A 13,450-nucleotide genomic window follows, 5' to 3' on the forward strand; every position below is an offset into this window, starting at 1 on the left:
TATTAATTGATCTTGTAATTAAAATAACATGTCATACTTGTTGGGAGGATAAAGGTGCGAGCCTGTATAAATCATCCCTTCCTTCAGAGCGTCTTCGTAACATGATAAATTAATTATTGTTGGTTGGGAGATGTGCCAGTTAGTCATTCAGTACATCCGACTGACACCAACATCATTGAACTTTACAGTCAGACATGCTATGATGTTTTAAAACCTATTAGGAGGGAAAATAATAGATTGGATTAGCATTCATTTTCAGTTAACCCACCAACCTCTGGCTTCAGTGCGATAATAGAAAATCCTATTTAACTCTATTGGGTTTTCCCACCAAGCCTAGGTTTATCCCAACAATAAAAACAGCCTGTTTAGAATGAGTCAACCTGCCTTTTTTTTTTTTTTTTTTTTTGCACATGTCAAATCTGTTTACGAAAGAAGAATCACAAAGGCCCTGAACCCTAGGAAACCTTGTTTGGCATATATTGATGTATTCACCGATTTGTTAGGTGCTGTGTTCACAGGTATTTTGAAACGTAATCTCTGCCTTGTTATTTTAATTTGCTTTTGTGATCAAGCCACAACTGGCAAATTTGTCAAACAGTAAGCCCCGCAGCATTCATTTTTCATGCCAACTTTGCTATTTTCAGGCCCTCCCATCTGCTACCAGCTTAGAAACTCACCAATGATTTACAGTTGCACTCTTTTGTTATGAAGCCTGTAAATGACTCGGGTTGTTGGGCTTCCGTGGCTATTCCACCACCATTTTGCATAGCTAACGCTCGTGTGATTGCTGTAATGAGAACTTCTTAAATGACTAATGTAACTGAATGTTAGATGCCATGAGTGTGGGTTTAATTAGGATTTTTTTTTTGTCTTCAGTAATTGTTTGAATTATTGCAAAACGACAACATCCCAGTATCCCACGTGAAGCCAATACAGAAGTAACTGAAACAGCAAATCATCGAAATTCCGCTGGGTCTGGCTTTAAAATAGAGCACATTTCTGTTCACCCCAGTGTTAAAATGGCCAAATTTACAGCAGAAAAAAAGATGTTTACAACCTGCTACAAAAAACAAATTTAGTGTAGCTAATGTTACACTTCATAACAACTGTGAGGGAGGTGAATTTGTTTATAACCTATGTGTTTCATTTATATTAAGTCTGCATAATTAAACGCGTGGCCACTTGAGTGAAAGCTAGGTCTCGCTGCTTGCTGTCACGTCACCTTAGCTTTATTTGGAAGTAATTAGCATTTTCCTCCTGTAGAAAATGTCATAAGAACAATGCTTAGTGGCTCAATGTAATACAGCAAACTTTTTTTAAAAGACTAAACACTTTATTGATATAGTAAACAACCTAGCACATGTGGTCAAAACAGAAACAAATCGCAGGTAATAAAGTGTTAAGCGTTTCTCCCAAAGAAAACCCCATCTAAGCAAAATGCTAGCAGCCATCTTTAACTCCACTCGCGCTCCACCTCTTTGCCCATTTTTGGTTACAGAAACCTTTCAGAAACCTATGAGTAGGACCAGACAGAATCTGCAGACATTTTTTTGTCATTACTGTTTAGAATTTTGTTAAAAATTTGCACATTTATGCTGAATGATTTTAGAAGTATCATAACTAAAACCTTTGTATATAAAATATAAAATAATACATTTTTAACTTCCAATAAGATCCAATAAGATCCACTTTATTTGGTTAACAAAGCAAGTCTCTCATATAATACTGTATATCTACTAAAAGAAAGAAAATATTACTTTACATACTGTATTATGTAAATAAATCATGTCAATTTTCATATTAGTCAATATTATTACTGAAAAAAATTATTAAACTGAATAAATACAAATTAACACACATTTACATAAGTCAATAAACAGAATCAACGATGGGCTAAAAATCTAAGGAAATCTGAGGAAATCTGCAGAATTCTGCGCATGCATATTCCGTGTGGACCTAACTATGGGAGACATCATGGATACTACGTTCATATTTTTTACAGTCTATGAATATTACGTAAGGCTCTTTCAAAATATTTCACAGATTAATTTTCTGTCATCATTTTGCAGTGTTTACACAATGGACGAGATTTGTTGCAATGTGTCATTTTGCAGATAGTACAAATTTGGGTCAGATATGGACTAACTGTTGGGTTCAAATGTAATTTAAAATGAATTAAAAGATTTAACCCATCTGTTGAGTTTGTCCATATTTGACCCAAATTTGAGTTGATACAATCAAGCATTTTTAGAGCACAGTTATCAAAAACCAGACGTTGTCACATTCAGTTTAAGACAGCAGTCTAAAACAAATAATATATTTCAGATGTTCCCTTCAAGAATAAATAAAGTGGAATTGACGCGTTTGAACCAGGAGAAAGTTGGATCTATGTTATTACAGCTCTCTACATTAAGCATGTATATACTTCTTTTCTTCTATATATCTTGCTGAAAAATGCACAGAACGCAATCTTTCAGCCACTGTAAAGGTGAAATTATGATGTATGCTAAAGTTAGATGCAGCCAAGAAATAGGAAGTTACTGTACTCGAGTCATGTCAAGCTATTTTGAACCTGTCTTTTTAGAAATGCCAAGTTTCCTTGTTTTAAAAGTCCCCTTATCTCAAAATTTTAGATTTTGTCCAGTACCTCTCAAGTACAATATAAAAATATAACAAAGAAGAAGAATCGATTCTGATTGCATATTCAATTTCCATCCATTTGGATTACATACTTTGAACATAATTGAACTAATAAACTTTATGTGATTGCTATCTGGTGGTTAAACATAAATGGAACTAACAAGAACAAGTTTTATGTCATGATACCAATACATCCAATCAGTTTTAAGTGCTTCTTTTTAATTCATCTATTGCACACTCAGAAATAAAGGTACAAAATCTATCACTGGGGTGGCACATTTTCAAAAGGTACAGTTTTGTACTGTAGAGGTGGACATTAGTACATTTAAGGTACACTTTTGTAACTTTTTGGTTCACTTTTGTACCTTTAAGGTACTATCGGTGACTTTTAGGTATTGATATGTACCTTTAGTGACTTGTTAGAAACAAAAATGACCCTTTTAAAAAGGTGACAGTGACAGATTTTGTACCTTTATTTCTGAGAGTGTGTGTGTGGTATGGAGCTGTGCCATTTTGCCCCTGCATATTAAGTAATTCAATCTCATACAATTTAACAAATTGGATTTTGCTTTTTCTACAGATATATTTATTCCATATTCATATATTTTAACTGATTAAATCTCATAACATATGATTTAGATTGATTCTAAGGAATCTGACAGCATACATTTAAAAAAAACAACAACTTTTAAATCAAATCATAAGGTTTCAAACCGTTAATGATACCATTCATTCATTTTTTTGAGTGTATGTTATTGCATTTTTTTGGTAGAACAACAATCTAAAGTAAACTATAATGAACGAGTGGACTGCTAGGGATGTACTACATCCCCCTTTCTTTAGTATGTATAGTACACTTACTGTATTTCTCCAGAAGTAAAATAGTAAAAACCGAGATAGACGACATTGACAACTGATGCAAGATAAAAACCTGGTCAATTTAAACGTTGCTAAAAATTTTGGATGCAATGTACACTAGTCAAAATATAAAAAACATAATTTAAATTTTTTTTATGTATATTTTTGTATAAAACTTTTATATATTACTCATATTGTGTATTCATCCCCCCTTTACGTTGCTAAAACCCATAATGAAAATGGGACCAAAAAATATGTTTGGACTGAATTGACTTTCAAAATATTATTATTCAAAATAATCATGATAAAATTCAAGGTTTTGGCTAAACTGTCATATTGTCTTTAAAAAACAATGTTATTTATGTAATTTTATTGGCACTTCATATATATAGCTTCGTGAAAAAGTAATATTCAACTTCAGACATACTGTAAAGAAAAAATCCTGATTGCCTTAAAATTTTAAGCTGAATCAAATTAAACTTGTGACTCCATTGAACTTAGATTATGTTAAACAGACTTAAAACAGCTTGCTTAACTTATAAAATTAAGTTAGAATGATTAACTAAACTAACTAACTAACTAACTAACTAACTAATTAACTAACTAAATTAGATGATTAACTTAGTTTAATAACAATGACCTAAAATATATGCTGTCAGGACTAATTAATCATATAATTTTTACAGTGCAGCTGTCATTTGGCACATCAGTTCTAAATTCAGTTTTACAACCAAATGCATATTTTTTTATAAGTTTTATCCAAAAACTAGCTGATGCATTCACTTCTGCTCTGCTTTAAACTATATTTTGATGTTTCGAACTGGATGACTTGCATGAATTCGGTCCCTCCGGACCCTTTATCACTGCAGTATATGTGCTCAAACCATTTTAATTAATGTGAAAAGTTGTGGTTGCAGTTGTGGCTAATGCTTTGTTTTCCTCCCTGGGTAGTTCTTGCTAATGCAGTTTTATAATGAACTGGATCATCCCTCAGTGAGGACAGATGCAGTGGTTTGTTAGATACGAGGAGTTAGCTGTGTGGATATATATCAGAGCCAGCTTCTCTTGTGCTATTAGGCAACCTGCCAAGACATGCCAATAGCTTACAATACAGCGCAAATCTCAGTGATGAATGACACAGACAGATACATACCATATCTCACCCACAGCAGATTTCAGCCGCTCTCAAATCTCTGCTTTATTTGTGAAACACATAAGCTGAATTAACTTGAAATCCACTTGTAACCTCCAATATGGAGGTGTTTTGCACATTCGAAGCATGCACACACTCATAACAGACGCATAGATATTTCTAGAAAATGCACTCTTGGATTCCTTCACGTTGGCTGTGTGTGCAGAGAATTTGCAGGTTCTGCCTCTGAATGCCATGTTATAGCATCCAAATCCATTTAAGTAAGCTCACACTGATTAACGGGCCAGAGAAGCTGTGAAATATTTCGACTTCATCCCAACTGAAATGTCAGGTAGCGTGGCAAATGTTTGAAGTGAACTGAGGTAGAGATTTCGGGGTTTTTTTATTTCGAAAGGCTGAACTTGCTATCACAAATACAGACACCTTCATGACACCTGACACATGATTTGAATATTGCCAAAATCTCTTGAATAGAAATCTTATCTATGTAAATATATGCAAATTACATACATGACATGTGGATTTCACAAATAAAAAATATATGTCATATACACTGCATATATTTCAAAATACTGCAAAAATGTCAGTTCACATGTATTTATGTAATGTATTTAATTTCAACCATTGGAATTACAAATTTGTAATTGTTCAAATATATACTTAAAGATATTGAAAACGGATATTGAAGAAAATGGCTATTTACATATATATATATATAATGTACAAAAAAAAAATCTATCTGGTTACCCCATAACAGAATTTCTAAAGAAGTCAGCGACATACAGTGAGGACTCTATTTTAACGATCTAGCCGCAAAGTCTAAAGTGCATGGCGCAAAAACATTAAGGGCCCTATCATACACCCGACGCAATGTGGCACAAGGCCCATGTTGTTTGCTAGTTTCAGCTTGATGCAAGAGTCGTTTTAAAATGTTACACCACACTGTTTAAATAGCAAATGCATTTGCGTTCATATGTGAGCCCATAGGCATTCTGGTCTAAAAAAGGAGGAGTTTTAAGGCTCATTGCTGGCCCGTTGCTATTTTGAGGATTTAAAATAGACTGTTTAATAGACCAGCCGAGTGGAGGTCTAGAGTCCAGCGCAGAGCACGTTAGTTGTGCACCTCGCTTACACATTGCTTAATACACACAGGATGTACAGCAATATGCAAATATCTTTACAAATGAAAATTAATTAAAGGATTAGAGTATTACAAAAATTATTACTTAAAAATCACCGCCTCCATGCCTTCTTCATCTCGGGGGGGCTTTTTTTTTAGTTTATTCATGACAGTTTTCTTTTGTATAATGTTATTATTATTAGCAGTATTATTTATTATATGCATATTTATATTTGTTTTATTAAAAACAAGCTTAGATTTGCCCACCTGTCAGGTTTTAGATTATGTGGGGCATAGCATGTGCATTTGGAAATAACTCTGTTTTTTGACCACACTTATTATTGTTTATTAAGTCATTTGCTGGAAATTAAAACTTAATTTAGAAATAGTTTTGAAATAGACTAATTTTTGTGCTTAAGCAAAATTAATTATGTAGGCTAATGAATGTTAGTGCGTACGACACAGTTCCTTATCCACAGAAGATAGTGAAAGTAAAAGTAAAGAATATGGATGCTTGTTCTCTCATTCTAGTGCTGTGGATGCTCTGTTTAACTGTTTTCTCGCTAGTGAAGTGTTTAGTTTTTCCACTTACAAAGTCTGCCATGTAAATAGCAAATGCGCAATGGCGGGACGCAACTGACTCTTAAAGTTAATGGGAGATGAGACTTTGATTGGTTTATACTCAAAAAACACTTATAACTCATTAAGAGTATTAGCTGAACCCTTTTAGACCATGCGCCACGGCGCAAAGCGTATTTTTCCATCCTTAAAATAGCAAAAGTGGATTCGGACACGCCCTTAATGCTCTTGCGCCTTAAACCTTGGACTTTGCGACTAGATTGTTAAAATAAACCCCCAAAGGTGTTTCCAAATCCACTTTTGCAATTTAAAGGACGGAAAAATACACTTTGCGCCCCGGTGCATGGTCTAACAGGGTTGTGCTTATTCTCTTAATGAGTTAATTTGTGAAATCCAAATATAAACTTGTATGTCGTACATGTTATTTGCATGTATTGCCATTTATAACATTTCTGTACAGGCTTTTTCAGACTTTACATTGACTGTAATTAACTTTATATTAAACAATTTGCATGGAGATCTGCATGGATTTATGCATATCATGAAACCAAATTATTATTTCAACTGAAGCAAACGCATGTTATTGTTATATTAATGTAGTAGTGTTCAAAATAGAGTAAACCCCCTTTTAAAGGCAACATCATTCAAGAGATTTGTTCAAAACAATAGTCTTTTCTCAGAATGCATTCAGGACGTTTCTTGTGTTCTTGTGGACTTGGTGCTCTTCTTACCCATCCTAACCTTGGCTATAGTCCTGACATTTACCACTGCATCTGATGTCTCTGTAGTTGTTACACATGATATATATAATTCATCTTGGGTATATCTAACAGGCAGTCTTTGGTCTCATGAATTTATTATTTGTCTCGGGCATGTAGGTTTGGAAGAGCGTAAAGTTAAGTTTCATAACTTTATTATTTAATAAACCTTTCCATTGTACTCTAGCACAGACTTTGAACATTTTAGTGTGCTTGTCTTTTTTTCTAGTTATACAGTACTTGTTTATCTTTATACACTTACAGTATAAGGGCTGTTCATTAAAACTGACAAAAAGAAACACATTATACTCTTGTATTTCAGCACATTTGAACATAGTGTAGATAATAGGAACAAATATGCATATTGCCTGAACAATAACAATTAATTGTTTCGATTTTGAATGTGAATGAATGTGTTTATACACTGCCTGTCCAAAAAAAAATAAAGAAGTCATCATATGGGTTTAACTAAGCAAATAGTTAAGAGCCTCCCCTTGAATCATTACTGCATAGATGATTATATTTAAAATATGATGATCTAAAGAGTTAAATTGTTAACAAACATCCAGCAAAGAAACCTCTGGGGAGGTCAGCTGACTTCCTAAATATGCCAAATACCCAGGTTACTCCATCAATGTATTTTTTCTTCCTGGATGGCATGGGCATATTCCAACTTGACAATGCAAGGATTTGTGAGGCTCGAATTATGAAAGAGCACGAGAGCATGATATATTCTTTTTACACATGGATTGGCCATCACAGAATCCAGAATCCCCTATTGAGAAACTTTGGGATGTTCTGGAGATGATTTTGCCCAGTGGTTTGACTCTCCCATCATCAATACAAGATCTTGGCAAAAATAAATGCAACTCTGGACAGGAAAATGTTGTGACAATGCAGAAACATATTTTAAACAATGTCATAATTGCTAATCTGTGCTGTAATCAATTAACCCCATAAACCCATACTAGGATCAAAAGGTCATTATTGGCCATATTTGGAATGGTCATGATTAAGAGCTCTGCTCTCTCACCCAAGAGCATACATCATGATGCACTCTGAAATAAGCATTTAAAATAATCATACTTCATTTGTAAAAAAAATATTTTAGTAAAAAGTATAGTATATGCCCTGTGAAGTCTTTTTAACTTAAGGAGGTGGTGAGGTTTATTTTAGCATGAAGTGAGTGAGCTATCTATCTAATAAAACCCCATCAGACGGGGTAACCTAAAATTAAACTCAACAAAAGAGACAGAGATGTGTTGGGTTGTTAAGGAGTTATAATGTAAATGTAAACATGGCCAGGAAATAATAAACCTCTACGTAAACAAATGATGTTTAATAAAGTTTATTGCTATTATTTCATTCTACATAAAAGGCGCTAAGAACTGAGTAAAAACACACAATACTTAAACATGCATTAAACACAAAACTCTATGTGCGTTACCTCAAATTACACATATATTTGGTAAATTCTCTGGAGCATTTTGCGCTTCAAAATGCAACATGCATTTCTTATTGAAGACAGGTCAGGACTGCAGGCAGGCTAGTCAATTACCTGTAGATTCTTCCATCGCAGCCAGGACTTTGTACTGTGTGCAGAATGCTTAAACGTGCATTAAACACAACAACTCATGAAAAACAATGTGTATGTTACCTCAGATTACAAACATATCTGGTAAATTTCACTATAAACATGAAAAATGAACAAAACACACTGGGCTGGGCTTTTTTCACTGGGAATTTAGATGAGAATAAGGAAACAATGATGGACATTTCCATGTACAGAACTCTTGTTTTTGGACTATGCCTACTGTAGGTATACCCATATTTTCTTTGTAGGACACCTTTAACAAATAAACATTATTTACATTATTTAATGTATGTTATGAATAATCTTATGTATGGCTATTATAATGTCATTTCATGGCTGTTATATCAAATGAAAACAAAAACAGTGGTAGTTGTCTTGTTTTAAGTTGTATTTTCTATTTATTATGGAGGTCAAAAGTCCTACCAAGCATGCAAGTCTGAATGTGGCGTATTTAGTTTTGAGGAAAGCCTTATGATTATTCGATTAAAAACAAAAACAATTTAAAGCACGTCACTGAATGATTTTCAAATGATTTTCAAAGCAACATACTTTGAGGTAAGTTCCTAGTTTTTGTGAAAAAATATTTTTTAAAATTGGATGTCAATTACTTTTAAAACTAGTATTTTTGCTCTGCAACTCTCTTATCATGTGCCCACTTTTAAAAATTTTACATGACAACCTAATTTCACGTTTCATTCAGTCAAACACAAGACTGCAGAAAGAAAATGTTTTTTAAACGACATTTCACTTTCGTTTGAGACTCTCCACGCTTGCAGCCTTGTCCTTTCTTCACTTATACGTTATGGCCACAGCAGTCATTTGTCCTCGCCTTTGTCATCAGCAATGTGTTCCTTTAATCTCTTATTTTATGTTATCTCTAAATCTTATGCTAGCCTGCTTCTGTGGAGCTCAAGTTATGTAACGCTCCCTAGGTATTTTCATGGGCTGATGCCTGTACTGTAAATGTATGATCCAGCCAAAGCACAAGATTCATCCAGTGCCACTTTTTTTTTTAGGATCAGACAGCCTTCTCTTACAACATATGCCAAAACACTGCATTCAAGCCGTGTTGATGTGTCACACTTCTATTTTCAAACCTTCCCAGGAGATTGTGCAGTGAAGAAATGATGAGCGGCACAGTATCAGGAAGCAAAATATCTTAACGCCTTGATTACAAAGATGGATATACTGTACAGTACATATTCTACTCACACAACCATGGAAGCTTGATTATGTTAAAGTGTCTCTGCAGTGTAGTATGTTGTATTAAATGTTCCTAATTTTGTGTCCTGTATTAGGTTTACATCAACATGAGGTACTAAAATATATTAAATATACACATCTTTTATCACAATATCTGAAGTGGTTCATTGAAGGATCCAGTCTTTCTAATCTCCTCTTTTCAAAGAACTTAAGTCTACTCTGATTGGTCAAATGGTTGAATATTGTGATTGGTCTACCATTGTTGGAAACAAAAACATGATGATATCTAAATTTTAGCTCGAGAGGCCTCCTTAGTGTTTGCATACATAGCAATGGGAATAGTAATGATGGTGTTTGTTTTACCATGTCACTTTGACCCAACTCCTCTTTCTTTGGAAGTACAGACAAAATGGATTTGTTTTCGCCATGCAAAAAAAAAAAAAATCATTTTTTACATGTCGACATCAAGATCTAAACAGCTACATTATTTGAGGGTGGGTCAAAATAGACATTGTTAGCACTCATCCATGAATGTGTATCTAAACACAAGCATTTTCATAGACAAATTGTGTATTACACGCTATGTGAAAGTTAATGTTTGGAAAAGCTTAAGTGGGCCACTTAAGTGGACAAAATTTGAAGGATTGGTAGCTGACATCCAAATGGAGTTAAATATATAGTTCTCTGTTTATTATGATTATGATTATTATTATTATTATTATTATTATTATTATTATTATTATTATTATTATTATTATTATTATTATTAAATCTGACTCTCCCATCATCAATATAAGTTCTTGGTGAAGAAACTAACTCTGCACAGGAAAGCATGTTGTCACAATGCAGATGCATATTTGAAACAATGCCATTGCTCATGTGTGCTGTAATCAAAGCTTTAGATAGTCCAGCTGTATATTAGTGTGTGTGCCTTTTTATGAACAGGAAGTTTATTTAATGTTATTTTATAGAAATAATCTACTTTTCTGGCTATGATGTTTAGGATTGTTCAAATGAAAACAAAAACAGTGGGGGTGGAGTAGTTTTACATTGTATTTTCTATTTATTGTTGGAAGTCCAAAGTCCAACCAGGTATGCAAATCTGAATGTGGTGTATTTAGTTTTGAGTTTTTTTTTTTTGTTTTTTGTTTTTTTAATTTGGGCAGATCCAGTTACTATGACCATTTATGTCAAGCTGCTTTGACACAATCTACATTGTAAAAGCGCTATACAAATAAAGCTGAATTGAATTGAATTGAAAATTGAATTAAATAGAGTGATTTATACCTGACATCCAAATGGAATTTAATATATGAAAATATATGTTATTATTAATATTTAAATAATATTTAAATTATCTATAGTTAGTTAGTTAGTTAGTTAGTTAGTTAGTTAGTTAGTTAGTTAGTTAGCAAAAAACTGTACAATTTATGTAAGCTTATGCATTCATATATATAGGCCCTATTGTAATATGCGATCAAGTAAATGACATGTCAAAGTACACCTCAAATAGTGTTTGCGTCAATTACAGCATTATGCTAGTAGGTGGCGACTGAGTGACTGAAATGTATTTGTCATTGAATCATTCATTCATTCAGCATCAGGGCCACAGGTGACACTGAAATATTTTGATTTGAGGCTTGGGTTAAAAAATAAAATAATTTAGTAAACATTATTATTTAAATGATTTTGAGGGATTGGTAACTAACATCCACATGGAATTATTTATAGAATTATATTAGAATACAAATGTATATCTATTATATGTTATAGAATAGTGTTATTATTTTAATAATATATAGCTGTGTACAATTTTAGGAAGCTCATGCCTTTATATGCATAGGCCCTATTGTAATATGTGATTGTGTGTGTCCTGTGAAATTTATCTGATACAAACATTCACATACTTAGATAAAATGTACAATTTGGATATAAACACTGCTATCTATGGTTGTGTTTAAAATCAAGTAAATTACCTATTAAAAGTAAGCTGACACCTCATAAAGCATTTGTAATAGTTACGTTATAATGCCAGTAGGTGGCGACTAAGAATCTTTAATGTATTTGTCATTCATTCATTCATTCAGTCATTCAGAACCTAGGGACACTGGTGGCACTGAAACATTTTGATTTGAGGCTTGAGTTGAAAAAAGAAAACTCCTTTAGTGAACATTATTTAATTGGTGTGATTTGTACCTGACATCCAAATAGAATTTAATATATGTAAATATCTGTTATTATTATTATTTAAATAATCTATAGTTATTTAGTTAATTAGTTAGTTAATTAGTTAGTTAATTAGTTAGTTAGCAAAAACTATGTATAATTTAAATCACCTATTGAAAGTAACCTGACCCCTTAAATAGTGTTTGTATCAATTACAGGATTTTGCCAGTAGGTGGTGACTGAGTGACTGAAATGTCAGTGAATTATTCATTCATTCATTCATTTAGCACCAGGGCCACTAGTGACACTGACACATTTTAATTTGAGGCTTTGGTCAAAAAAATATATCCTTTAGTGAACATTATTTTTTAATTCGAGTGATTTGTACTTGACATGCAAATGAAAATGAATCGTCCTTGACTAAAGGAAAAACTTTATTCATTATGAAGGCCAAGGAAGAGTCATGTTTTTTTTTAAACTACAAACTGATTTCTTTTAATTGTCAGTGAATATTTTTTCTCTATTACACCTTGTCTTTGAACTATAAATGCAGTGACATTTTTCATTCCTCATGCTTATTTTTAGAAGCCTCATTTTTTTAAATGCTGCAAATTACTTTTGATATGCAAAGCAAGAAAAACTCTCACTTCCATGTGCAATGTGTAGAAGCTCTTGCCTTCATATTTGTTAAATGATGCGATGCATCTACAGTGCATGACATAACTTTGGAGCCCGAAGTCAAACATCAGTCTAAAAGCGCGCACACACACACACACACACACACACACACACACACACACACACACACACACACTTATTTCTGTTCTCAACACAATAGTGGGGAATTCTTTTTCAGCCTTCAGATAACATGAAACACATTACAGTGAAGGCCTGGAGAACTTCATACCTTCAGCTGTAGGGTTATAGAAGAGAATGTCAAAAATTCAATCTGGAAAAAATAGTCTGAACACAGACCTCAATAACTTGCAGGTGATTTTCGAAGAACGAGTTGCCTAGAATATAAATGTCCCCCACTCAAATTCAGACATAGCAAGTAATTTAACGCTAGCTAGAAAGACATAAGTGGATCACCTGCTTGAAGGGAGTTATTTTCAGATTTTTTCATACCATATTTAACTTAGTATTCCACACAGGCCTGCTTTATTTGTGTGTATATTAAGTACGGTGTTATTTCGTTCATAGCCTTTTTTCTGTATGTCATTTTATATTTGAACGCATGCCATTCTACTAGCTGACTCTGTTTACCCCTGCGATAGAAATGAAATACAATGAAGATTTATGTATGATAAACATTTCTTTTCTTTTCTACCTCCCCATTGAGAAAGGTTGTTGCTTCTCGGCGGTTTAAAAAATAAAAA

The 13,450-nt window shown here is 33.2% G+C and overlaps 1 protein-coding gene across 6 annotated transcripts in view; it reads left to right on the forward strand.

Moving 5' to 3' along the window:
- The window catches only part of negr1 (neuronal growth regulator 1), a 305,572-nt gene that overhangs the window by 114,453 nt on the left and 177,669 nt on the right, over positions 1-13,450 (forward strand).

This window comes from Danio rerio, chromosome 6, assembly GCF_052040795.2.
Source record: "Danio rerio strain M-AB ecotype USA chromosome 6, GRCz13ab, whole genome shotgun sequence".
Classification (NCBI taxonomy): Eukaryota; Metazoa; Chordata; class Actinopteri; order Cypriniformes; family Danionidae; genus Danio; species Danio rerio.